A 26,037-nucleotide genomic window follows, 5' to 3' on the forward strand; every position below is an offset into this window, starting at 1 on the left:
CCTCTTAGATTAATGATAATAGTAGATTACCCTACAAAAAACAAATATTGGACAGGAGGCCCAAAATGATATGATTAGAAAAAACTGTTTAAAGCAGTAATTTACATTGGACTTTTAATATTTTACAATATTCCACGTTGCTCTTTCCAAGCCATGAATATCAAGATTTGTTACCATCTCTTTCCTTCTCTCGCTGTATTTTTTCCCCCTGCTGTACACAGTATTTGTGGGCTATGGCAACCAATCCCCTTGGGCTTTCTTTTGCCTTAATTTGCATAAACACTGGCATCATATGAATATTCAGTGAGTGGCTTTGCATTAAGTAAGTGCCCTTAATCAGCTTTTCAGTTCAGTTTTATTGGTTGCACTACAGTCAGTTATTTCATCCAGAAAATCTGAGGGCCCTACAAAGCTAAGCAGGTAAGGATTGTAATTCTTTTTATGCATATAATGAAAGAGTATTATCATTTGATTATATAGGTTTTTGGGGAATGCTTAAAGATTGGTGCTTGGCTTTGGGTTTTGTTTTTCATATGCACGCTTTCGGGTTTCTGCCCTATTCCCCCCCCCCCATTGCCCACCCGCCTTCTTCTTACTATTATTAACCCATGGCAGTCAGGTGGGCATACGCTTCAGAATTTGCATAAACATCAACTCTCAATGAATAATTCATCGGGTTATTTTAAACACTAGCTAAGCTCCTACTTTTGGATAGCTCTATAATACAGCAGTATGATTGGCTGTGTGGTATTTTCATCACCCAACAGAATTCCTATAACATAAAAGCCACCCCACCCCCCAAAAAAAACCTAGGTTGAATGTATCATTTAAATATGGGTATGTGTGGTGTCTATCTGTGTAGAATTATACTTTTCTGTTTCTCCCTTCCATTGGGTTTTTCAACCAGCTATTAATATATGGTATTTTGTTGGAGAAGGAGACACGTTTAAAATGGAAACAAGCCTTAGAGTATTGATATGGCTGCTACTGGCAAATTTGTCCTGAGTCCATGGTTGCAGTGTCCACCATATTGGCCTTTACTCTGCATAATGAAATATGCCTCATCTAGATGAAAGTCCCTCTGAAGTTATGTTGTATAGTTCTCTCCCCCACACACACACATACACAAAATGTGCTTTTACACATGCATGCAGTGAGATCATATTTCTGTGTGTCAGTGTGTGTCTTCATGACTGGGGTGGCGAAACAGCAGAGTAATTATTCATAAAAATAATTGTTTTGCTACAGAGGATGTCACTAATAGAAATGGGTTAATAAATTTAGAAGGCACTGATAAATTAGAGGAAAACACCTCCACTCGTTTTTTCAAGTTCTGATTTGCATATATGCACATGTTCTTCTTTGTTGTGTAAATCAAGATTCATCAGCTGCAAAGCTGCAAGCTGATGATGTGAAAGGTTTTGATCCAAAGCATAAATAAGAATAGTGTTGATATAATTCAGATCTGAAGCATGGTTGTGTGTGCATGTATGTGCATAGATATGCATGCTCGCACATCATTTTGAATAAATCATTAGTCTTATTTATCTATACAACAAAGCAAAATATATGGGTTGAGAAGATTTCATCCACATGGTATTTACACTGATGTTGGTAGATAGAGTTGTTATTAATTTTAAAAGGAATCATATTTATTTCAATAAGCTAATATACTGGTGTAATGTAATGTAGCAGATGCAGATGTGTGCAAATGCATTGTTGTGTCCTTGTGTTGTTGTTTTAATATACCACCACCAACCTCATTCAAAAAGGTCTTAATTTGATGATAGAAAGAATTTTCTCAGATTGGAAATCACTATTTTTAAATAAATCTAAATCTAAGGAAAATCCATTCCCAAGAGGAAAAAAAATATGTTGAATTGATGGTATTGTTCATATTTCAGTCATCTGGAGCGATATTCTTTTAACTTTTCCTTAATGAAATTAAAACATGTGTTTCCAAGACATATGAGTACAGTTTCGCCATTACAATGCTATTTTAAAACTAATTACCTGTTTTATCAGTTTGCTGCCTCCATTCCAAATACACGACGCCTTTCAAGGTATATTAGGGAAAAAATAATTAAAATTTCAAATGTTTAAAAGAAAATAATTCCAATCTCTTCTAATATTAGAGGAAAGGAGTTACACTTTATATTAAATGTTTAATTTAATTCAAATTAATTCTGAATATATATTTCATACTATGTAAATATAATTCAACTTTGTAAGATTTAATGAGCCTTGTGCATTTAATCCTTAGCCATTAGATGTTTACATCTTTTAAAAAAAACACTGCCATTTTACGTGCATTAAATGAAAATTTTGCTCATGATCTTTTATATTCTTATGTTTAGAATAAAAATGGAAATAATCTGCAAAAAGACTAACAAATATTGTATATAAAATATAATGCATTTTCTCAAATTTATAATGACCCTTAATCAAGAATTTTGTTTTAGTTCTCTAAATCTCTATATAACCTCTTTACAATTGTAAACTATGGAGGTATATATTGAAATCTAAAAGCAACAGTTTCAAATTGCATCAATGTTTAAGCTTAACCTCTTATAAACAAATCAGGTAACATTTTTTATCTATCATATATAACCTTTTGAAAGCTAATTGAGAACTAGACGAAGGTCAGGGAGAAGAATGGGCCATATGATAATCCTGCCATTTTTTATGGTCAACCTTATAAAGCAATCAGTTTGCTTGTTGGCCATCTGCAAGCATCTCATCCTTAATTGATAACAGAGCTCATCGGAGGATTTGGTCTGGACCATCCAAAAAAATCAGGGTTGTTTTTGTGGAAAGCAAGATCTCTGCACAAATCACTTTGCATTCTGAGAGAAAATGCAATCAGTAAGATAAATAATAAAATAAGAACTATATTGTATTTTTGAGCTGCTAAAAATCCTAAGAAAAGTATTATTATTATTATTATTATTATTATTATTATTATTATTATTATTATTATTATTATTATTATTATTATTATTATTATTATTATACAATTGTATCACAGCGGCCAGTTGTTTCGCCGGACTTGGCATTGCTTACTAGTCGGGCCCCACCCAGGGGCCTAGGACGTCGTAACGTATTTTCGTAATATGCGTGCAGATCCAAGCAGTGCAGCTTTTTGCATTTGACTGATGGTGATTTTGTCAATTTTTAACTGTTTTAAATGTAATTCCAGTGCTTTTGGAATCGCACCCAGTGTGCCAATTACCACTGGAATTACCACTGCTGGTTTGTGCCATAGTCGTTGAATTTCGATTTTTAAGTCCTGGTATCTTGCGATTTTTTCATGTTCCTTCTCGGCGACCCTGCTATCACCTGGTATTGCGATGTCTATGATTGTGACCTTATTTTTCTCAACCAGTGTGATGTCTGGTGTATTATGCGCCAGTATTTTGTCGGTTTGTATACAGAAATCCCACAAGATCTTGACCATCTGATTTTCTGTGACTTTTTCAGGCTGATGTTCCCACCAGTTTGTTGCTGTTTTAATATTATAATTTTTGCACAAATTCCAATGGATCATTTGTGCTACTGAATTGTGCCGCAATTTATAATCAGTCTGCGCGATTTTTTTACAGCAGCTGAGTATGTGATCAACAGTTTCGTCAGCTTCTTTGCAAAGTCTGCATTTGGCATCATCAGAGGATTTTTCGATTTTGGCCTTGATGGCATTTGTGCGGATAGCTTGTTCTTGCGCAGCCAGGATTAGTGACTCTGTTTCTTTCTTTAATGTACCTGTTTTTAACCATAACCAAGTTTGTTCCCTGTCCACTTTATCTTTTATTTTTTCCAGAAATTGACCATGCAGTGCTTTGTTCTGCCAACTCTCCATTCTTGATTTTATCACATCTTTTCTGTATTCTTGTTTTGTCTGTTGGGCCTTCAGTAGATTTTTGTTCTTTACTTCGATTAATAGATGTTCTTGACTTTCTTTTAAATAATCAGCCAGTGCATGTTTTTCTTCTTCAACTGTTTGCTTCACTTGTAATAATCCTCTGCCACCTGATTTTCGGGGCAGATATAGTCTATCAGTATCACCACGTGGATGTTGGATGTAAACTGTAGTGCATTGTCATTAGTTTCCTGGTTTTTCGGTCCAAAAGGTCCAAATCAGCTTGTGTCCAGTTAACTATGCCAGCTGTGTATCTTATAACTGGTATTGCCCAGGTATTTATGGCCTTGATTGTATTTCCACCATTCAATTTAGATTTCAAAATTTTCCTAACTCTGTTGGTGTACTCTCGTCTGACAATAGTTTTTACTTCTCCATGCTTGATGTTATCCAACTGCAGAATGCCTAAGTATTTGTAGGCTTCATTTTCTTTGCATTTAATTAGTTGGCCATTGGGCATTTCAATTCCCTCAGATGCAGTGATTTTGCCCCTTTTTATGGATACAGTGGCGCATTTTTCCATGCCAAACTGCATTGAAATATCAGTGCTGAATACTCGGACTGTATTTGTCAATGATTGGATTTCTATTTCTGACTTTCCATAGAGTTTCAAATAATCCATATATAGTAAATGCGAAATTTTTTCAGCTTTTTTGGCTGTTTGGTAGCCTAATTTCATTTTTTTAAAGATTACTGATAGTGGGATCATTGCGATGATGAAGAGAAGAGGTGAAAGTGAATCACCCTGGAAAATTCCTCGCTTGATATTAACCATTCCGTAGCTCTCATTCCCTACTGCCAACTCAGTTCTCCATTGTTTCATCGCCTTTTCAGTAAAGGATGTAATATTTTTGCTAATGCCAGTTGTTTCTAAGCATTTTATGATCCAACTATGTGGCAGTGAGTCAAATGCCTTTTTGTAATCAATCCAGACCATATTCAAGTTCGTTTTTCTGTTCTTACAATTTTCTAATATCATTTTATCAATTAGAAGCTGATCTTTTGTGCCCCTGCTCCTTCTTTTGTTGCCTTTTTGCTCTACTGGCAAGATGTTGTTTGTTTCCAAATAATCCATCATGTTATCTGCAATAATGCCTGTGAGTAATTTGAAGGTTGTTGGCAAGCATGTTATTGGTCTATAGTTTTCAGGTGTTGTTCCTTTAGTTGGATCTTTCTGAATCAAGTATGTTTTTCCAGTTGTCAACCATTCATCAATTTGGCCCTTTTGTAAAATTTCATTCAGTTGCCTGGCCAATATTGCATGTAAACTGGTCAGATATTTGAGCCAGAAACCATGTAATTGGTCCTTTCCAGGTGATGTCCAATTCTTTACCTTTTTAACTCGATTTTTGACCATCTCAGTTGTTATTTCTAATACTTGCATTTGTTTGTTGCCAATGCTTTTCTCAAAGTCATGTATCCACTTTGCTTCCTTGTTGTAGTCCTTTGCATTTTCCCACAATTCTTTCCAGAATTCAACTGTGGCCTGTTTTTCTGGTTTTTCACTTTTTGTGTCACCATTTACATTAAGACTTTGATAAAAACGCTGTTGGTCTGATCGAAATTGCTGATTTTGTTTATATTGGATGATTCGTGCCTCATATCTTTCAATTTTTCTAGCTGTTGCTGTTATCTGCTGTTTTACAATCTCTACAGCTTCATTGATGTTTCTTGTATCCAATCTATATCTCCTGATTAGCCGATCTATGATTTTGTTGTTTTTAAGCCGTTGCTCATGCATGTTCTTTAAGTTACTAGCATCTGCCCTTAATTTTTTGATTTTTTGTTCTAAACGGATTTTCCACTTTGGCTTTGATGCTTTTTCTGTTGTGTGACTAGGTACTTTAATTTTAATGCCTAGTTCATTAGTGACTATTACAGCTGCGCTGTACATTAACTGGTTTGTTTCCAAGATGGATCCCGGTTCAATTATTATTATTATTATTATTATTATTATTATTATTATTATTATTATTATTATTATTATTATTATTATACAATTGTATCACAGCAGCCAGTTGTTTCGGCAGATTTGGCATTGGTTACTAGTCGGGTCCCACCCAGGGGCCTGGGACGTCGTAACGTATTTTCGTAATATGCGTGCGGATCCAAGCAGTGCGGCTTTTTGCATTTGACTGATGGTGATTTTGTCAATTTTTAACTGTTTTAAATGTAATTCCAGTGCTTTTGGTATAGCACCCAGTGTGCCAATTACCACTGGAATTATCACTGCTGGTTTGTGCCATAGTCGTTGAATTTCAATTTTTAAGTCCTGGTATCTTGCGATTGATGATGATGATGATGATGATGATGATGATGATGATGATGATGATGATGATGATGTTAATCTTTGGTGAGATTCACAGTCTTTGGGACTGGTTGGTAGCTCAACAGCTCGAGTCCTAACCAAGGACCTAGGAACTGTTATTGGTTAGGACTCAAGCTATTCAGCTACTAACCAGCCCCAAAAGCTGTGAATCTCACCAAAGATTAACATAATAATAATAATAATAATAATAATAATAATAATAATAATCAGCCTGATAATAATAATAATCAGCCTGAAAAAGTCACTGAAAATCAGTTGGTCAAGATCTTGTGGGATTTCCATATACAAACGGACAAAATACTGGCGCATAATACATCAGACATCACACTGGTTGAGAAAAATAAGATCACAATCATAGACATCACAATACCAGGTGATAGCAGGTCTCCGAGAAGGAACATGAAAAAACCTCAAAATACCAGGACTTAAAAATCGAAATTCAACGACTATGGCACAAACCAGCAGTGGTAATTCCAGTGGTAATTGGCACACTGGGTGCTATTCCAAAAGCACTGGAATTACATTTAAAACAGTTAAAAATTGACAAAATCACCATCAGTCAAATGCAAAAAGCTGCACTGCTTGGATCTGCACGCATATTACGAAAACACGTTACGACGTCCTAGGCCCCTGGGTGAGGCCCGACTAGTAACCAATACCAAATCCAGCTAAACAACTGCCGCTGTGATACAATTGTATAATAATAATAATAATAATAATAATAATAATAATAATAATAATAATAGTAATAGTAATAGTAATAGTAATAGTAATAATAATAATAATTTGCAAAGAAGCTGATGAAACTGTTGATCACATACTCAGCTGCTGTAAAAAAATCACGCAGACTGATTATAAATTGCGGCACAATTCAGTAGCACAAATGATCCATTGGAATTTGTGCAAAAATTATAATATTAAAACAGCAACAAACTGGTGGGAACATCAGCCTGAAAAAGTCACCGAAAATCAGATGGTCAAGATCTTGTGGGATTTCCGTATACAAACCGACAAAATACTGGTGCATAATACACCAGACATCACACTGGTTGAGAAAAATAAGGTCACAATCGTAGACATCGCAATACCAGGTGATAGCAGGGTCGCCGAGAAGGAACATGAAAAAATTGCAAGATTCCAGGACTTAAAAATCGAAATTCAACGACTATGGCACAAACCAGCAGTGATAATTCCAGTGGTAATTGGCACACTGGGTGCTATTCCAAAAGCACTGGAATTACATTTAAAACAGTTAAAAATTGACAAAATCACCATCAGTCAAATGCAAAAAGCCGCACTGCTTGGATCTGCACGTATATTACGAAAATACGTTACGACGTCCTAGGCCCCTGGGTGGGGCCCGACTAGTAACCAATGCCAAATCCAGCGAAACAACTGGCCGCTGTGATACAATTGTACAATAATAATAATAATAGTAATAGTAATAATAATGAATAAAAGATGGGGAAAGGGGCCAGGAAAATGATGCTATGAAATAAACTCTCACTTACACTCAAAAGTCTCTTATTCCTTTGCTGAAAAAAAGATTAATTCAAATGTTGACAAACAACAGTGAACATTCTTGTCTTTCTCATAAACTATATAGGAGCACTTCCTACCATACAATTTTAATTAGGGGAGTGATTTCTCAGTTGGAGTTCTTCACTAGCTTTAAGCTTGAAATTCTATGCTAGTCCTTGGTAGCATGTGCTTATTAAGGAGTAAACCCAATTGAAGACATTGGAGCTTCTGAATAAACATGAATAAATCCTGAAATAGAAAGCTGTTTGGCATTCACATGCAGCACTGGCAAAGATATAATGACTAATATCTTCAAAATGGTTCTGTATTTCTCCTTTGTCAGAACTGTCATGTTTCTTTATGGGGAAAAGAAGCAACATATCCAGATTATATTGTTTAATGTTTGCACAGATAGTTAATTTATCAGTAATTAAATATTAGTCTTTCACTAAAAGATTATCTATCTAACTCTATCAAGCACTCCATTCTAAGGTTAGGAATGGATACACATTTAAAATGTAAGAGTGTGTGTGTGTGTGTGTGTGTGTGTGTGTGTGTGTGTGTGTGTGTGTGTGTTGGGTGTAGACATATAATAGTTCTGGAAAACATGAAAAATTAAACATCTCTTTTTGCTAAAAAAAGACTAGAGATGAGCTAACTACTGAAAAAAAGACCTTTATTTTCCTGGTAACATATATGATAGCTAATCACTACACTGAATCTCTGGTCCAGATGGAAAAGTAAACACCATAAAGAGAAGTCAACCCTTGGCTTAACCTGGAGGTCTTAAGGAGGCCTCAGTTGTACAGAAAATATTGTATTAAAATATTTGTTGCCATTGTTAGAAATAAACTCTGGGAGATATCTAGTGCATGTGTATTATCATAAACAGATTGAGCTCAACTAAATTAGGATATTATAGATTAAAACAAATATTGTGTGATTGGCATTTGAAAACTATTTTCACACACACACACCTCACTAAAATCCATTTTCCTTAATACTTGTAGGTTGTCATAAATGCATAAAAATGATATTTGAAAAAAAGAATCAAATGCCTAGCATTGCTTTCTTTGCCTATTTTTAATTCTATTTTTAAAAGAAAAAAATGTGATTTAAAGATGTATTAATGTTAAGATAATAATGTCTGATTATGACTAAGGCAGAAAGAATCTATATTTTTTGCTTAAAAAAATAATGTTGAAAGGAGATTATTAAACTGATTGTTCTTCAAGTAATAAGAAGACATTTGATGTAATCCTCACCAACCAATTGTCTTCCAGATGTAGAAGAAATTAACATATGCAGAAACAAAATATCAGCTATGCCATCTGTGGAAACTAACACATCTGAAGGGCAGTAGTGTTAAAAAGGGTGTTAAGTTAAAAAAAAATCATTGGATTGGTTCCAGTTTTAGATCATTTCCACATTAGTCTTGGAGAGTCATCCAATTATTGATGTTCCAAAATAACAGTAACATGAACTAGCTTTATATCATTTGAATAGTAGCTAAAGATATATAAGACACTAATGTGGAAATCATTTGCAATTCTTGCTTTTGTTGCATTCTGTAATAAAAAAATAAGATAATTATATACTTCTAATAAAAAAGATAATTATTTAATTTTTTTCATACAAGTTTCTCAATAGCCTTTATTGTCTTCGTTATTTCTTGAGTAAGACAATTCATATGCTGTTCATAGCAGGAAAGAAAGGATTAGGAAAACAGATTCCACTAAGTTATCATCTGCTGAACACATAGTTGGTAGTAGCATATTGAAACCCATATTGTTTCCAAAAACCAGAAGTTGCTGACTTAGATTTGTTCAGGTTTTCCAAAGCAGCTATTGAGTCTAAGAAAACATTGCAGCTTCCATCATTGCATTAATTTTTACTATTAAGTAATCCTTTAAAGGAGAGAGATCTTTTTTCAGATTCAGAAGCCTGAAAAGAGATAGGCAGCTAGTGTAAACAATAGCAGACAGGTACTGCATTCATCAAAGATCCAGGGTCTTTTTTTTTCAAATCACCAATGAAGTATCCTTGGTCCTATTTTTCATGTTGTAGGTTGATGCTCATATTGATTGCATACAAATTTATATACTTTCACCACTCAGAAAGTTACTCTGACAGTTGAGGTTTTTCTCAAATTCGGGTTCTTGAGATATAGGTTATACATATATATCATAACAAAAATACCTATGTACATGTTTTAAGAACACTCATTGATCTGCTTGAAGATAGTAAGACAAGTCTAGTGGGTTAGATATGATGGACTACAAGTCTCCTCTTAGATACCTAATGGCACCTGGAGTGAACAGTCCTTTTCTTTTTATCATTGTTGATCTGATTATGACCAGCTATGTTAGACTTATTCTCAAGAGAACAAGTGTATTGTTTTCAAAATATTCCTAGTGACCCCAAATAAGTGATACAAATAAGCACCAAGTACAATACTTCCAGGTGACATATAAAATTTGGATGAGGTTTCCTTACTTTTCCTCCCTCTGTGACCCCCCCTCCCCAGCACACAGGCACACTTAGGAAAGAAAGATTATTGGCATGTAGCAAGCATTTTCAAACCATTAACACCATTTTATTCTTTCATAATGCATTTGTAGTCATTTAATTTTCGGGGGGGGGGGAACCATCTATTTTCTTCTGACAGGATCAAAAATCTGAGTACCTTTGAAGACATTTTTCTGCAAACTGCTGATAATCAGGACTGAAAATGAAAATGCTGACAGATTATTAACAATGGAGAAATAGCAATGATGGGATAGGGAGGAGACAAGTTACCATAATGAATGAATTGTTAGCATATCCAGAGTTCTATAGATGATCAGACTCATATAATTTTAGTTTTTCTAAATACCAACAGTTCAAATTATTATTAGAGCTTTTCTTCTCTTATTAAACAATATTTCATTTTAGCATGGATACAATTCTGAGAAAAAAACACACAAAAGAAATGTAGAACTACACCATCTAATAGACAAGCTTGCTATCTACCAAAAGAAAACAGAAATGCACTGAAAACTTCAACATGCAACATATGTATTTCCTTCTATTGTCTATTTCAAATGTTTTTACAAATAATGATATATAACTGGGAAAATGTACAAACACAAAACTAGTACTTTCCTGAGACATTTAATTTTAAAATTCTACATTTTCTATGAGCCATTTGTCCATCATTTATTCACCTCATCTCTGTAGGCATCTCTATTTTCATTTTACAGATCACTATTTAAAGTTTGCACACAAATGCTCTTCTATGGACATACTTGAACTCTGACACTACATTTCTCATCTTTTATCTCTGAACAGTTCAACTACTCAGATAGCCTAATGTCTAGAATAGTGTTTTTGTAAGCATTGATGATTGAACAGTTGCAGGATACTCCCAAAGCCCCAAATAGGTTTTTAAAAAATTATTTTAGTATATCATGCATGTATTTGTTTACTTAGATTAAAAACAAACATTTCTTTAATGAAAATTGTCTTATTGGTTGTTGCATATTTTTAGGAGTGAAGCTTTAGGATTTTTGGATGGATTCTTTCCACAAATTCTGAAAGTTCCCAAACTAAAGAAATTAAGATGAAAGACAATATTATGAGAAGGAGTGGACAATGTTATCTTCCTTACATTAGTAAGAACATTTATAGCTTTGTTTATATATTTATAGTTTTGGCCATCACTTAGAATCATAGGGGAAAGTAGAATGTTGAAAACAAAGGAAATTCCAGATTTGCCTGCAGTACTATCTTAACAAAAAAAAAAAAACTAATTTTTTGTTATTGTTTGAAGATGGTATTGTATTGATGTTGGCATTTTTACTTTTGCATAAAGCATCATCAGATGAATAGCATTAAAATGCATCAATTTAGGCAGGATGCTAGCTATTTAAGCATCAGATTGCAATATATTTAATGCAGTGGATCTCAGTTACTAAGAACACTTTTACAGATGTATTATGAGTATGATACTACATAGCCAACATAGTAGCATGTTTAGGTCACTCTTTGACAAGAAAACTTCCAGTAGGTCTATTCTACCTCTGTACCATCATAACACTTTAATCTTCAGAAATCCATAGATCACTGTTCAGATAGAACCATAGTCTAAAAATATTAGTTGAAAATCTCACATCTTGAAAATAATTGTTATGTTAATGATGGGACACATATTGTACATGAAGAATATCCCAATCTAAACCTATAGATAGTAGGTAATGTAAAAAAAAAATCCCTCACAAAAAAGTGGAGAACCAATGCTAATATGGATACATAACAATGGTCTAAATATCCTTGCCTGACAGATTCTTCTGCTTCCTATCTCTCGCCAGTTAATTAGGTTACAACTGTAGAATGACAGAGAACATTTTCATAAATGAGGCTTTTCTTATACAATTGGCCTATTCATTCACATACACAGGGTCCAGACATAAGTCATATCCACACTTACTACATAAGCTGTTTCTATCCAGGGTTCATGCTGTCCTGAGTCTAAGCTGTTTTAAGAAAATCCTGTCAGGACTGAGATACTTTTCTAAAATGTTCTAGGCTACTGTGTTCTCTCATGGACTGCTGCCCTGCTACGTGCCCACCCAACTTTCTATCCAGGAAAACAATGGCTAATCCCATTTCTTCATATAGGTGGGTCTTAATGGGCATGTATACCCTTACATGTTTATGTACAAGTAAATTTATAGGTACATACAAATACATATGAACACATATATACATATACACCAAGAGATAGATAGATAGATAGATAGATAGATAGATAGATAGATAGATAGATAGGTAGGTAGGTAGGTAGGTAGGTAGGTAGGTAGGTAGGTAGGTAGGTAGGTAGATAGGTAGGCAGGCAGTGTTCTGATCCCCCTTGTCCTACACCAAAGCACACTGAGACAAAGATACTGCAAGGATTTATTAACACACATACAGGACCTTGGCAGCAATCCAGTACAGACAAGACGCTGGTAGCAATCCAGCACAGACCAACCTTAGCAGAAATCCAGCCTGCCAAGCTAGCCACGAGAGTTCTCCAACTCTAATGAATATGTTGACTCCTGCAAAGAGCGTGTGCACAATCATTCCTTTTATAGTCTTGAGAGGAGCCTAATTACCACCAGCTGAGTACAATTATCTCCTGTAACTGCATAACTGTTCTTTACACCTATTAGCTCTCCGTTGTCGGGCATCCAAGAACTACTCCCTAGTCTCCTCCCCACTGCATCATCCAATGCATGACGTCACGATCACACTCCTTCCCACTGGTCCAAGTCTCAGGCACCTCCTGGTGGCCAACCAGCCTCTCTGCGCCCTGCTAAGAGTCGGAACCCTGTCCAGGGTCCTCCACATCCTCCAGAGCCAACTCATAGGGCGCCTCGCTGTCGGAGTCTGGTGGCAGCTCCAACAGCTCCTCTGGGCCACAACAGGCTGTCAGGCAGGCAGGCAGGCAGGCAGACAGGCAGGCATATACATAACAATATATGAGGCACAAGTAGCTTTAAAAAGCATATTTTCAATCTGCATCCTGACATTTCAATTTCTACATCTACTTTTACCAGCACTGCTAAAACAGCACAATGATTAAGGTATTTTTTTAGCATAGTGAAAGTTGCTTGTTCAAAATTTTAAAAAGCTAATTTTTAGTTATCTTTTTCTTTGTAGATTTTTTTTTGAAAAAAATAGCAGAGAAGCAAAATTAAGACTAAGATTTTATTGTTCTGTTAAGCTTCAGTTTAAACAAGGCCATGGGGAAACTAGTGGGGGAACTAGTAAATGTATTGAGCTAAGTGATGCTCTTAACTGTCATGCTATTTCATCAATGTTACTAAAGGGAAGTGTAAATGCATTACAGCACATGATAAGTATTGGTTTAGCTGATGGGGCAGTGCTTCCTCCTTAAAACAGCCAGTGAATTACTGACCTTATTTTGCAGCATAAATGGACAGGAACGCTAGAATGTACAAAGAATGTATAAGCATATTTTGGAACTCACCAGAAAAATGTGCTGTTTGGAAGGTGACCACAGGATTGATTTCTGTACTGCTGGAATGGTTCCTGATGGGTCAGCTAGCTGTATTGGCTTCCATTGTATCTGGGAACCATGTTCAACACTTTTGCATTTTCTGTTAAGGATTGAATGATAACTTTTGACCACTATCCCTAGAAGATGTCCACATTAAGAAATATGAAGGTTTAGCTAATGTCTCCTTGACTGTATACTGTTTAGCCAAGTATTTCCTGACATTCCTTGTTTTATTTAATAAAATATTGTCCTGTTTATTGTACTAAAAAAAAATCTAACTTGGTGAGTATTAGGTTTATTAGAAATAAGCTGCACAGTGAAACATAGAATCAGGAAATGACATTCTGAGTTGCCTTCTACGGCTTATATTCTACCGCTAAAAGTAAATGAAAATGTTCACCTATTTTTATTAGCCATTCAGATTTTCATAATTAGCATAGTAACACAAGGATTCTATCAGACTATTGTCACATAATCTTTATGTAATTATTTCTCACATTAGACACCATAGATGTACTCCTTATATTCAAATATGAAAATGATTTCTGACATGTAAAGTGAAATATATTTTCTAGAAGCATATCTATTCAGGAAGCTAGAAATGTATACTTTTAAAATAATGTATTGATATTGTGAGTAGCTGTATAATTTTTTTTTAATTACAATGTGCCTTTTATGATATCAGTTATAAATTCTAAAACCTCCTTTCCCTTTAAAGTATTCCTGACTGACCCAAGAAAACTTGCTTATGCTCCCCTGTGTTTTTTTAAAAATGTATTCAATTAATAGACACAAGGGTATATAGCCTATATGTAGCCTATATGTATATCCTATGTCTAAATGTCTTTATAATATGAAAAATGGGTAAATTAAAATTAGTAATGTTAGATACCAGAATCAGTTACAATGTGACAATGGTTTACACCAAGATCCTCTGTTCCAGCGGGAACAGAGATTCAACCTGATTGGTCGAAGGGTCTGACAGCTCCCTATAAAAGGGCTGCTGTCAGACTGAACCTTCGCTGGATTGTACATAGTTGCGTCAAAGTCAATAAAGAGCTGTTGCTGCCTACGCCTGAGTGTGCCTTTCCTTTACATTTGTGACAGCCTTTTTTCCCAAAGCTAGCACCTTCCTGAAGATGATTGGGAATTATTGAATGTATTGCTTGGACAGATCAGGGACAGATGCGTGTCATGTTGGAAATAAGTGGTTTAAGTCATAGAGACCTTCACAAAGTTAGACAGAATGAAAAAACAATGCAAGTTAGAGATTTCCAAAACAATGGAAAAATACATCTTTTGTAATGTTTTAAGGCCAGGGGTTGTGAGTATATTTTATTCAGTAATTAAAAAAAACTATAGTGAAATATATTTAATTGATTGAAAGGTGTATTAATTGCAACTAGTTCTACATTTGAGTTTGATTGGACTGGGTTTGGTTTTAGTAAAAATGCAGCCTATGTGGAAGCAAGATCACAATACATGATCTTTCCATGCACTAGATGTCAACAAATACATTTTCTAGAAACACTATACTATTATTGAGGAAGATGAAGCAGAAGTTGATGGTTAAAAAATTCTTTTGCTAGCTATTAGCATATTATTGTGTTCATTTGCTTCTCTTTTTGTTCTTTTGATTTTTTTGCTAATCATTGACCCAATAAATATTGTTAAATATTCTTAAATGAATAGTGTTAAATATATATTTAATGAAGTGGTAAAAAGGCAAACTAAAGTGACATACAACATTTTTTTCTTTTTCTTGGCATCCTATATAGGCAACCAGATTAAACTCTTGGTGAAAGAACTTCATTACTATATCATGTCACTATATCTTTCTTCACTAAAACTTTCATGCTTCAGTTTTGCAATCTTTGGGAATGTGTGTGTGTGTGTGTACACAGACACACACAGACACACAGACACACACAGACACAGACACACACACACACACACACACACACACACAAACATTATTCTTTATTCCCTGGGATGCTGCAAAGGCCTTTGGCTGGTAGAATCATGGACGATGTGGTACTATTGGCAGAAAACATGTTAATGAAAGTTTATGCTTGTGTTTCTATGCCTTTTTGAAGGACAATATGCCATGCCAGAGCACTTAACTGCAGCACTGTGTGCGGATAAACTTTCTCTTTTACATACACCCCTATTGAAATAGATTGCCACCCTTGAACACTGACAGATTTGAAATAGAATGGCATACTTCTCAAGTGAGTTATCTCATCAGAATCATCAGAAATGTAGACATTGTGTGTGTGTGTGTGTGTGTGTGTGTGTGTGTGTGTGTGTGTGCGTGTGTGTGTATATGAAGGAAGGAAGGGGAGGGAGGGGGAGGGAGGAACATATTGGGAAATTGACAGCTTTGTGGGTGAACTGAAAGCAGGAGGATATATTAAAAGAGTCAGAGAAGAAGTGAAGCACAGAAACATAGAGAACCTAGCGATTAAGGTGTTGTCAGCACATCTTGACAGTAGGTGAGCAAAGATACTAGAATATTTCATATACAGATGCTATTATTGTGGAAATGTAAACATTCATCTATAGTCAGTGTCTCATCAGTTTCGACTAAATATAAGGCCTGAAGTCAGCGAGATGTGGCATTAAATAAATATAAATTAATTAGGTCTTAATCTGAGAAAACATGATGTTATCTACAGCTATTGCAATACATACAGGTTTTCCTATAGTACCCAATTGTGTGATTTTGTTTCCTCGTTAAGATTTCGGTAAGGGAGTCTTCCAATCTTTAAAGTAGAGGTGAAGAACCTGGTACCACTGATTAAACAGTTGGCTTCGTATTTTTTATTTTTATTTCACAGATTGGGGAAATTACAAAACCCATTATTATATAATCTATATAAAATTCAATTATATATATATAAATTTTACTGTACTTTCTTTTGTATTGGTCCCACCCATTATATTTTGGTGTGAGGTCTTCAGTCCAAAGTGGGGAAACATGGATGCTTTGAGTGAAAGTGAAAAAAGAATGATGCAACAATTAAATGCCCTATGTTTGTCTGTGTTTAAACTCTTAATTCTAATTCATTCTGTCCAAAAAGGATGATCAAAACTACAAGGGAAAAAGTATACATTTTGTTTAAATCACATTCTGCTTTGGATGCTAATTACTTCCTCTGTTCAATGTGGAATCCTGCCTCTGGCAGCGGCCGAGTAACATTGGTTGCCTGAAGGTATCAGAAGAACACCTTTCATAATCCATCTAGCCAATTGAGTAATGACAAGGAATACATTCTGGCTCACCCCTGCTGCTAATCAGCTTCCTGCTTAATACATTTGGCCTAAACTCCCTGATATCATTTTATTCACCGACATAAGAGCAAATGGTAAAAGCTTATAAAATTATCTCCACTTCTTTGAAAGTTCTGTTGAATTATTCTTCAATGACCTCACATGAGCTAAGTGTAACAAATGGGAAATTCCACAGGACAAAGTGGATTTCTTTTCTTTTTTGCTTATTTCTTCCCTTCTTTTCTTATCACTAGAAAATAAAAAAGTAAATTTTAATCAGAGTACAATAGCTCTTGTTCGTATTTTTACCTTCATCAGCAACACCCTCTTTTTCTTATCAATAAGCTTCTTCTTTCATTATGAATAAAATCCCTTAGAAGGTAGACTCAAGATACAGAAGGAATTTGACAGACTTGAACACTTAACCAACAAATGCAATATAGTGGTGAGAAAAGTAAAATCTTATACTTAGGCAAGAAAAAAATGCACAGGTATAGAGGTGACTCACCAGTAGTAAATGTGAGAGGGATCTAAAGGTTTTACTGGACCACTGTTTAAATATGACCAGCAGTGTGCTGCAGCTGCCAAAAAAGTCAGTGGAGTACTAGGCTACAATAACAGAGAGATAGCATCAAGATCACATGAAGTATTAGAATTAATGGAATACTGCATCCAGTTTTCAGCACAATACAAAAAGGATGTTGAGACTCTAGAAAGAGTACAGAGAAAAACAACCAGTAATATAAGGGTACAAGAGGCTAAAGTGTACAATGGACTGTTGTGGGCACTGGGTAAGAAGGATTAGGGGCAACATGATAGCCATCTTCCAATATCTGAGGGACTATCACAGAGAAGAGATATTCTCCAAAGCACCTGATAGAGGACAAGAAGTAACAGATGGAAGCTTATCAAAGAGAGATCCAAGCTAGAATTAAAGAGAAATTTCTTATCAGTGAGAATAATAATCATTGAACAGGTTTGCCTCCACAAATTGTGGTAGCAAGCCTTTAAGAAGAGATTGATAGTCATTTGCCAGAATGAAAGAGGATCTCCTTTTCAACAGGGAATTGGATTAGCAGACCTCCAAGGTCCCTTCCAATTCTGTATTCTGAAAAATAGATTTTTGTCACTTAGAATCCTTCCTGTACATTTTACACCTGACATTTTTTTTTCCTTACATGGCCATTCTTTATCCTATGAAGGATAATAAAACATAAACAAAGCTCAAGGCCATGCATCTATTTTTCTTCTTTCCCCCTTTTTATGTTCTCTTTTCCTTCCTTCCTTCCTTCCTTCCTTCCTTCCTTCCTTCCTTCCTTCCTTCCTTCCTTCCTTCCTTCCTCATCCATTCATCCATCCACCCATCCATCTCTAAGGTTTCACCCAGTGGTGGATTCCGGATCCCTTTGCAATCGATACTGTTGCAACGGGGCCCAGCATCCTCTACATGAACGTGCGCAACACATGTGCACATGCTCACAGCGCGCACATGGGGCTTATCTTGCAGCGACACCTCTGCGATGGTCCAGCTGCTAGGAGGAGCATCACACAGGCATGTACATACCATGCCCGTGCGCGGAAGTGCCAAAGAGTTTAAAAGACAGGAAAGGACGACAAGCGGGCAGGTGGGCCTTCCGGAGCACCGTACTGGAACAATACCCAGTGCTCCAGGCAGGCACCAGTATGCCCGTACTGGGGTGTACCTCCTGCAACCCACCACTGGTTTCACCCATATCTTAGATATGAAACCTAAAACTTTGAAGTGTTGAGATAGATGATTCCATCCTTCTTCTTAGGATGTTTTTCTTTCAATGTCTTCTGCAGCTTATGGATTTTCAGACTTTGCTAGCAGTGAGGTTTGTTGTTATGCCATATCAGTTGAAGCTTGGTAACTTATTGACATGATCAGCTGCCCCAGGCTATGGATGAAATGGTTTGTGAAGGATTATCTGCATGCTTTCTGAGTTTATGGGTCCACCGCTATTGGGGAGCTGAGGGCTGTACTAGTGCCAGAAATCTAAATCCAGATAGACCTTAGGATTGTTTGCAGAGCCAATGCTGAGATAATAAGGAAACCTATGTATCTGTAGGAAATTGCCCAAGGATGCTCTTCTAAGAGATCTGGGGCTTGAAGTTGTCCTTTGAGGACTTGGTCTCCTAGAAAACTGGGAATTCTTTATGAACTTTTTCACAGATAAAGTTTCTGATATTCAATATCAGGAAGAAGGCTTGTGGGTCTACTTGCTCAATTTTATTGTATTAGTTTTCCTCCATTTTCTTGAGCAAATGGTCATGGATTGGGCACCGTTTTGTTGGAGATATGCAAGTTGGGCACATTTTGTTGGAGTTCTGTTCCTATCTTGCAGAGGTCCCAGATGCTAGTCTTCAAGAAGTACTATAGCTCCCTGAAAACCTTCAGTCAAGTACTTATTAACATCAACACGAAGCCTCTGAAAGCAATAATCAGAGGTAGGAAAATGTAGTAGCAGCTATATACTGAGTACCAACTACATGCTCTGTTCTACTTCTCATTTCCATTTTCAACAGATGTGCCATGCTCTTGCATCACTTTCTGTCTGGGTCTGATCATGAAACAAATTAAGTCAAATAGGCTAAAACCAAAACTAAGGATTCAAGTAGTCTTGTAGTAGCATCGTTTTATGGAGAAAGGTTTCTCTAGAAAGTAGTATACTTTCCTTGGGAAAACTGACCTAGCCAATAATGCCCATAGCTATGGTTACCACCCAGTAGGACTATTGTCTAACAATATGTATAGACTTTAAGGGAAACTTGAAAATTATAACAGATCCAGAATGTGACAGTCAAGCTTCTGTTGGATGTTCCTCCATGGAACAACTGACACCTGTTTGGAAGCACTGCATAAATTGGCCTTATGTTCAGGATGAACTTCAAGGTGCTGGTTTTGACAATTAAATCCCTAAATGGTTTCATTCTTGCCTATGTGAAGGAACTTCCTCTTGTATGTTACACCCTAGAGTAGAAATGGCAAACCTTTTAGACACCAAGTGCCCAAACTGCACTTGCACACATGCCCAAACTGAACAGGGTGCATGCACAAATGTGCACGTACGTGGACATGCTCATATGTGCAGCAGACCCAAAGACCACCTGGCTGGTGGGAGGTGGAGCATCCCAACACCGGCAGTGGGGCAAGAGATAGGATATTTTTCTTTCATGAACTTCTGTTTTGTAGTTTACAGGGAAACAGAAGCTCACAAAAGAAATGCCATGGAGATCTGAGCTGGGGCAATAGTGTGCATGCCAACAGAGAGGGCTCTGCCTACCACCTCTGGCACATGTGCCATAGGTTCGTGTTCTGACCCCCCTCGTCCCACATCAACACACTCCAGCATTTAATTAACAGACAGACAGGTCTGGCAGCAAACCAGCATAGACAAGCTTGGGCAGCAATCCAGCACAGATAAGCCATGGCAGCAATCCAGCCCGCCAAGCTCACAATAATGTTTTCCAACATTAGTTCCTGCGTTGACTTCTACAAAAGGGGTGTGTGCACAAGCAGTCCTTTTATAGTCTGGAGACGAGCCTAATTACCACTAGCTGAGTGCAATTACCTCCTGTACTTGCGCAACTGTTCCTGACGCCTATTAGCTTTTCGGTGCCAGGCATCCAGGAACAACTCACTGCTGACGTCAGGATTACACTCCCTTATCTCCTCCCCACTGGTCCAAGGCTCAGGTGCCTCCTGGTGGCCAACCAGCCTCTCTGCACCCTGCTCGGAGTCAGAACCCTGTCCAGGCCGACTCATAGGGCCCCTCGCTGTCTGAGTCGGTGGCAACTCCAACGGCTCCTGCTGGCCACAACAGGTTCGCCATCACGGCCCTAGAGCAACACAGTTAATGATCAACACTGAAAGATTTATTGTGAATGCAGACTAAGAGGTGGCCTAGCTGAAATTAACTGCAGCAAGAGCTTTTTTTTTAGGGAGACCCAAGCTATATGTAAATTCTCATCAGCCCTAGTTTAGTTTAAGAAGACACTGAAGACTTATTTCTGACCATAGTAGTTTGTTTAAAACATTATTTTCATATTTTTGTTTGAAGTTAAATATTTAAATGTTTTAATTTTATTGATAATATTTTATTTATATTTCAACTCTCTTATGCTGGCTTACCAAGAGTTCATGGTTATGAATAAGACAGTTTAGCAGGTAGAGAATTAATGGTAAATAAAAAGATAGATAGGAATGAACATTATAAAGTGCTTTCAAGTGCTTTTAAGTGTTGAGGCTGGTGGCCATTTTCCCTCCAGGCACTTACAGAAGCTTCACAGCATTACTTAGCCATCATTGAACTGTTATTTGATACTACAATAGTGATGACTGTAAGATGCTGTAGGTTACTTGTAGGGAATGCTTATATTATCTGCAATTCAAGGTGCTAATTATTCTTAGTTTTAAAGCATTGTTACTGTTCTTCAAAGATCTCGTTTGCCTATGTGTAGCTGTCTGACCTTTATATTTGATTGAGTAGAGCTTCTTGCACCTGCTTTTATGGCAATGCATAGAAGGGGTCTCTCTCTATTTTATGTGGAATTCCTTGTCATAGATAGCTAAATTCCATGCCTAAGTATTATTGATATCAGAAGACATACTATTTTCAATAGTCTTTAGAGGTTATTGTTGCTTACATTAATATAGTTGTGGTGCTTGTATATTTCAATCTGGCTACTATTTTAATATTTTATTATGCTATTGTATCTTAAGAGATCAAATAATTTTCTGCCAGTGATGTGAATTGTGTTGAATGTGTTGATTAGAAGGAGAATTAAAATTTTCATAAATAAGATCTGTAAAATCTTTTAAAAATAATAATGAAGTAAGTAACCTATTCACTTTGTGAGAGAGTAAAGTTGGGGTTGCTATCTGCTTGTTTGAAAAACAGCTGCAGTCATGCAGACAAGTTTTCTTCCTGCTTCCCTCAGGAACTGTACTTAAAGGCATTCAAACCAATGTTCCAGTGGCCTGGCTAATTGGACCACATCCTGATGTTTTCACGGACCAGCTGATGTCCAAAGGCAGTGTCTCCCCACCCAAACATTTGTGAAGACAGAGTGGGAAAAGAGATGTGTGTAGTAGGTCAGATGAAGGCAAACCACCTACAAATCAGGAAAAGGAGATGATGTCTGGAGACTAGCAGTTATTGCAAGCAGGCAAATGGATTTTCATTCAATTCCCAGGACCACAAGCTATGATGAGCAACATATCCTGGTGCGAGTCCTGCTTGGAGCTTTGCCTGGAGTTCAATAGCAATTAGAAAAGGAATAACCAACAGAAAAACAACAACTCATCCCAATTAAAGGCAAATGTTGCATGCTACTTTAAAGACTAAGAAACTTTTGCTTGAAGAGAATATTAACAGACTGAATATAAAGGATGCAGTATTAAAGACATAGATACATGGCAACATCACCTTGCAAAGTCATGTAAAGGTGGAGTTGACCACAGCAATAGGCTCTTGTTGAGAAAGGTATTTGTTGCAATAAAACATTTTGTATAGATTTGCTATGCTGTGGTGTGTCCAATCCTGGGAGATCAGAGAACCCTTACACACACAGACATTATTTCTTGATCAGATTGTGTACTGAGTATAGTACTCAGAAGTACAGAAGAATAAGTTTGTATCTGTCCACCTGTGCAATTATTCATTGAATTATCTCTTATATGACTGACCTGTCTGTTCTATCTCAAATACTATTGAAGAATCATTAATGTACAATTACATGAAATTATATGGCATGTATGAGCATGCATACACATTTATCACACCTATTGGTCATCTGTCTGTTCTATATGTATTTGAAGGTGTCATTATTTAATTTGATAATCGAACACCTCAATTGTTGCCAATCTGCACACAAAAAATGTCCCAATGTGCCAAGAGTTCTGAACAAATGTATCTCTTTGGAACAGACTTTTAATCATGGAAACTTACAAGTTATATAATGATTATCAAAATGCAATCTTGCTTCCTGTACCTTTTTATGGTCTGGGTTAAAATATAGTAAAAATATATGTTATTTTTTTTGCTATATTATTCTGTCTTACTGTTTTGCAAAATAAATGCTTGAATTCTTCTAGGTATGACTATGGCAATGTAAATTCACAAATTCCAAATTAAAGATATTATCAAAAGATATTACAGTAGCAGTATGCTGCTTAAGCAAAAGAAAGTTTGTTTCATGTCAAAAAAACTAAATACAAATTTAAATTAATGTTTTTCTCCTAAAAAGGGGAATGAAATAATATTACATCAAAACTATATTTAGTAAATATACCAAGACAGATTTAGAATCTACAGGTGCAACTTTTAAAAGTTTGAAATATTTAAGGGATTTTTAATCATGAAATAATATTACTGTTAGGTTAATTTATGTAGGATGCAATTTTTGCTTACTTACTTCAGAATAAGCCCTTTTGAACTAAATAAGAACACCCAGATCAGATTGTTCTAAAAATTAATTGTTCATTATTTTGTAATAATTTATTTTAAGCACTGAATAGGCTGTTTTAAATACAGTCATGTACAAAAGCTTCCAGCCCATTTTCTTTTAATTGCAAAAAAGGATGACCCTTGTAAGTTGACTGTTCAATATTCTTCAGAAACATTTTTCATAAAAACCTTTAGTTTTAAGAAAAAAAATTTAAATAGGTTGTGATATGCTTTCAAAATATAAATAGTGGGAGAATTCCTGGACAAGCTTTCGAAGCAAGTATAGAGGACCAGTTAAGGCAGAAGCAACACAATTGGAAAGGAGACGGCATGACAAAGAAATTTAAGATAATCCCATTTTAAATCTGTTTGAAAAAGACAGAGAAGAACTCTGGCAGGCTTTCAGGTTTCCGGTTTTCATTCCTATAATCCTTATGGTGTCACCAAGATCCAATCTGGGTCAGTCATTGGGATTAGAACTTTTGTCTTCTGAGCTTTCGGACTTGCTCATGAAGCTACTGGAGTAGGCGCACTGAAGCATTTGCATGAAGCTACTGGCGTAGGGAGCATTGCTCCCCCCTCTCCTCTTTATACTCATAAGTATACTCCTGTTTACTTATACAGGTGTATATGTATACCCCATAACTATACTCCTGTTTATTCTCCAGCAGTGGGATTCACTTACTTTTCCTACCGGTTCGGAAATATGAGCGCACTTGCCACATCTGCATATGCACACCACCTTCTGTGCATGCGCAGTGCTCGCACATTACTTCAGGGCCAGGGGTGGGTTCCAGCCATTACTGCTGCTTCGCTCTTTGGCATGTTTTGCTTGTGGGCACACTTCGCTTGTGGGCATGCTTTGCTCGTGGTCACACTTTGCTTCTGGGCGCCCTTTGCGTGCATGCATGCACACACATGCACAATTTCAATTAAAATTGTTCTATGCATACGCAGAACTAAAAACCAAAATGGTGACGGCAACAACCGGGGAACCGGTTCAGGGGCGTGGCAGGCCTGGATTCCTGCCAGTTCGGGCAACCCAGGCCGGCATGCCACTATCGGTTTGGCTGAACCTGTCCAACCTGGTCGGAATCCACCACCTGTTGGGGCAGGTGGGTGGAGCTTCCCACAGTCACCACTACCGGTATGAATAGGACCTCTGGTATATTCATAAAAGATAGGGCCAACAACTATCTCTTATGAGTATAGTCTCTTATGAGTATAAATAGGAGAGTGGGGACAATGCTCTCTACTACTCCAGTAGCTGCATGCTTGTCCTTAAAATCTGTTCTGGAACTCAAAGGTGTGCCAGTGGCTGCAAAAGGCACCTTCCCCTCCCACTATCAGAAGGACTCCATTGGCTCTAAAATAGTCATCAAGGTCTTGATTTCCTTCTACACAGCAATGTGGTTAAGTACGTACATTATATAACCTGCAAATGCATTACTATAATATAGTTCCTTCATTTATAGAACATACATAAAATAATAACATCTATAATAAAGGAAATAATCCTGCTTAGCATCTTCCCACCATTTTGTATTTGAAGGGTGTACTATATTAAAATATTGTTAAAGCACTTGGGTGGGATAATTCAATGTGGCTGTAACTCAATGTTAAAATAATGTGTTGCCAAATTAAGATGTGCATCTTGTAATGCAAATATATCATGAAGGTTTTTTTTAAAAAGCTATAATATTTGCTATTAATACACTTATATAACCTAGCATTTTACCTGTGGGCCTTCAGCTGTATTGCATTAACACCTATTATGCTTTTGATCTCTTGTGTTGCAAAGTAGAAAACAGAATATGCTAAATTTAGATAAATGATAAGGCAGCTAAATGGTATTCTATTTTTGATAAAAATTAGTATTAATATGCAAACACATGGCGAGAATAACATTTGTAACAGCTGACTGTTGCACTGTGAATAGACTGATAAGAAGGTAACCAATAGTTCATCTAGAGGGATTCTGTATTATTAAGTGCTGACTGACAATTGGTAATGGGAAATTTTAAATAGTTTATATTTCTATTTGATGATCTCCAGTGCAGTGAATCCTATCTTGTTGATTCACTATTTTGCTGGAAAAGAGAGATAAAGCTTTTAGATGTTTAGATCTATTGTTCCATTATTGTTATTGTTAGCTGAATAAGTAGTATGTTCTGGAGGTTTTCTTGCAACTAGACTTGCAACTCTTGCTCATAGAAGCTATGAGGGTTTTTGCTCAACTGTGTATCAGCCTTTTCCTAATTTGAGGGACTTTATTCACAGTCACTGATGCCCTGGTCTCCTCCCAGTTGGACTACTATAATGTGTTTTACTGCCCTTGAAAAATATCTTGAAACTTCTTTTGAGATCAGAGAGTAAAGGAAGTACAGTGCTAAAAAAAAAGTACAAATGAACAAAAAAGAAACATAATTCAAGAGATACACAACAGATACAAACTCAGTGTAAACCTTTCCAAACTTGATTGCAG

The 26,037-nt window shown here is 36.3% G+C and overlaps 1 long non-coding RNA gene across 1 annotated transcript in view; it reads left to right on the forward strand.

The window, feature by feature from the left end:
- Nucleotides 1-312: 312 nt before the first annotated feature.
- LOC148045342 (uncharacterized) overlaps nucleotides 313-26,037 on the forward strand; it is a 113,971-nt gene continuing 88,246 nt past the window's right edge. Inside the window, exon 1 of the long non-coding RNA XR_015696566.1 lies at nucleotides 313-420. This is a non-coding gene — a long non-coding RNA (uncharacterized LOC148045342). The remainder of the gene's footprint in view (nucleotides 421-26,037) is intronic.

This window comes from Thamnophis sirtalis, unplaced genomic scaffold, assembly GCF_051295495.1.
Source record: "Thamnophis sirtalis isolate CommonGarterSnake01/CBP01778 unplaced genomic scaffold, rThaSir2_p1.2 scaffold_5, whole genome shotgun sequence".
NCBI lineage: Eukaryota > Metazoa > Chordata > Lepidosauria > Squamata > Natricidae > Thamnophis > Thamnophis sirtalis.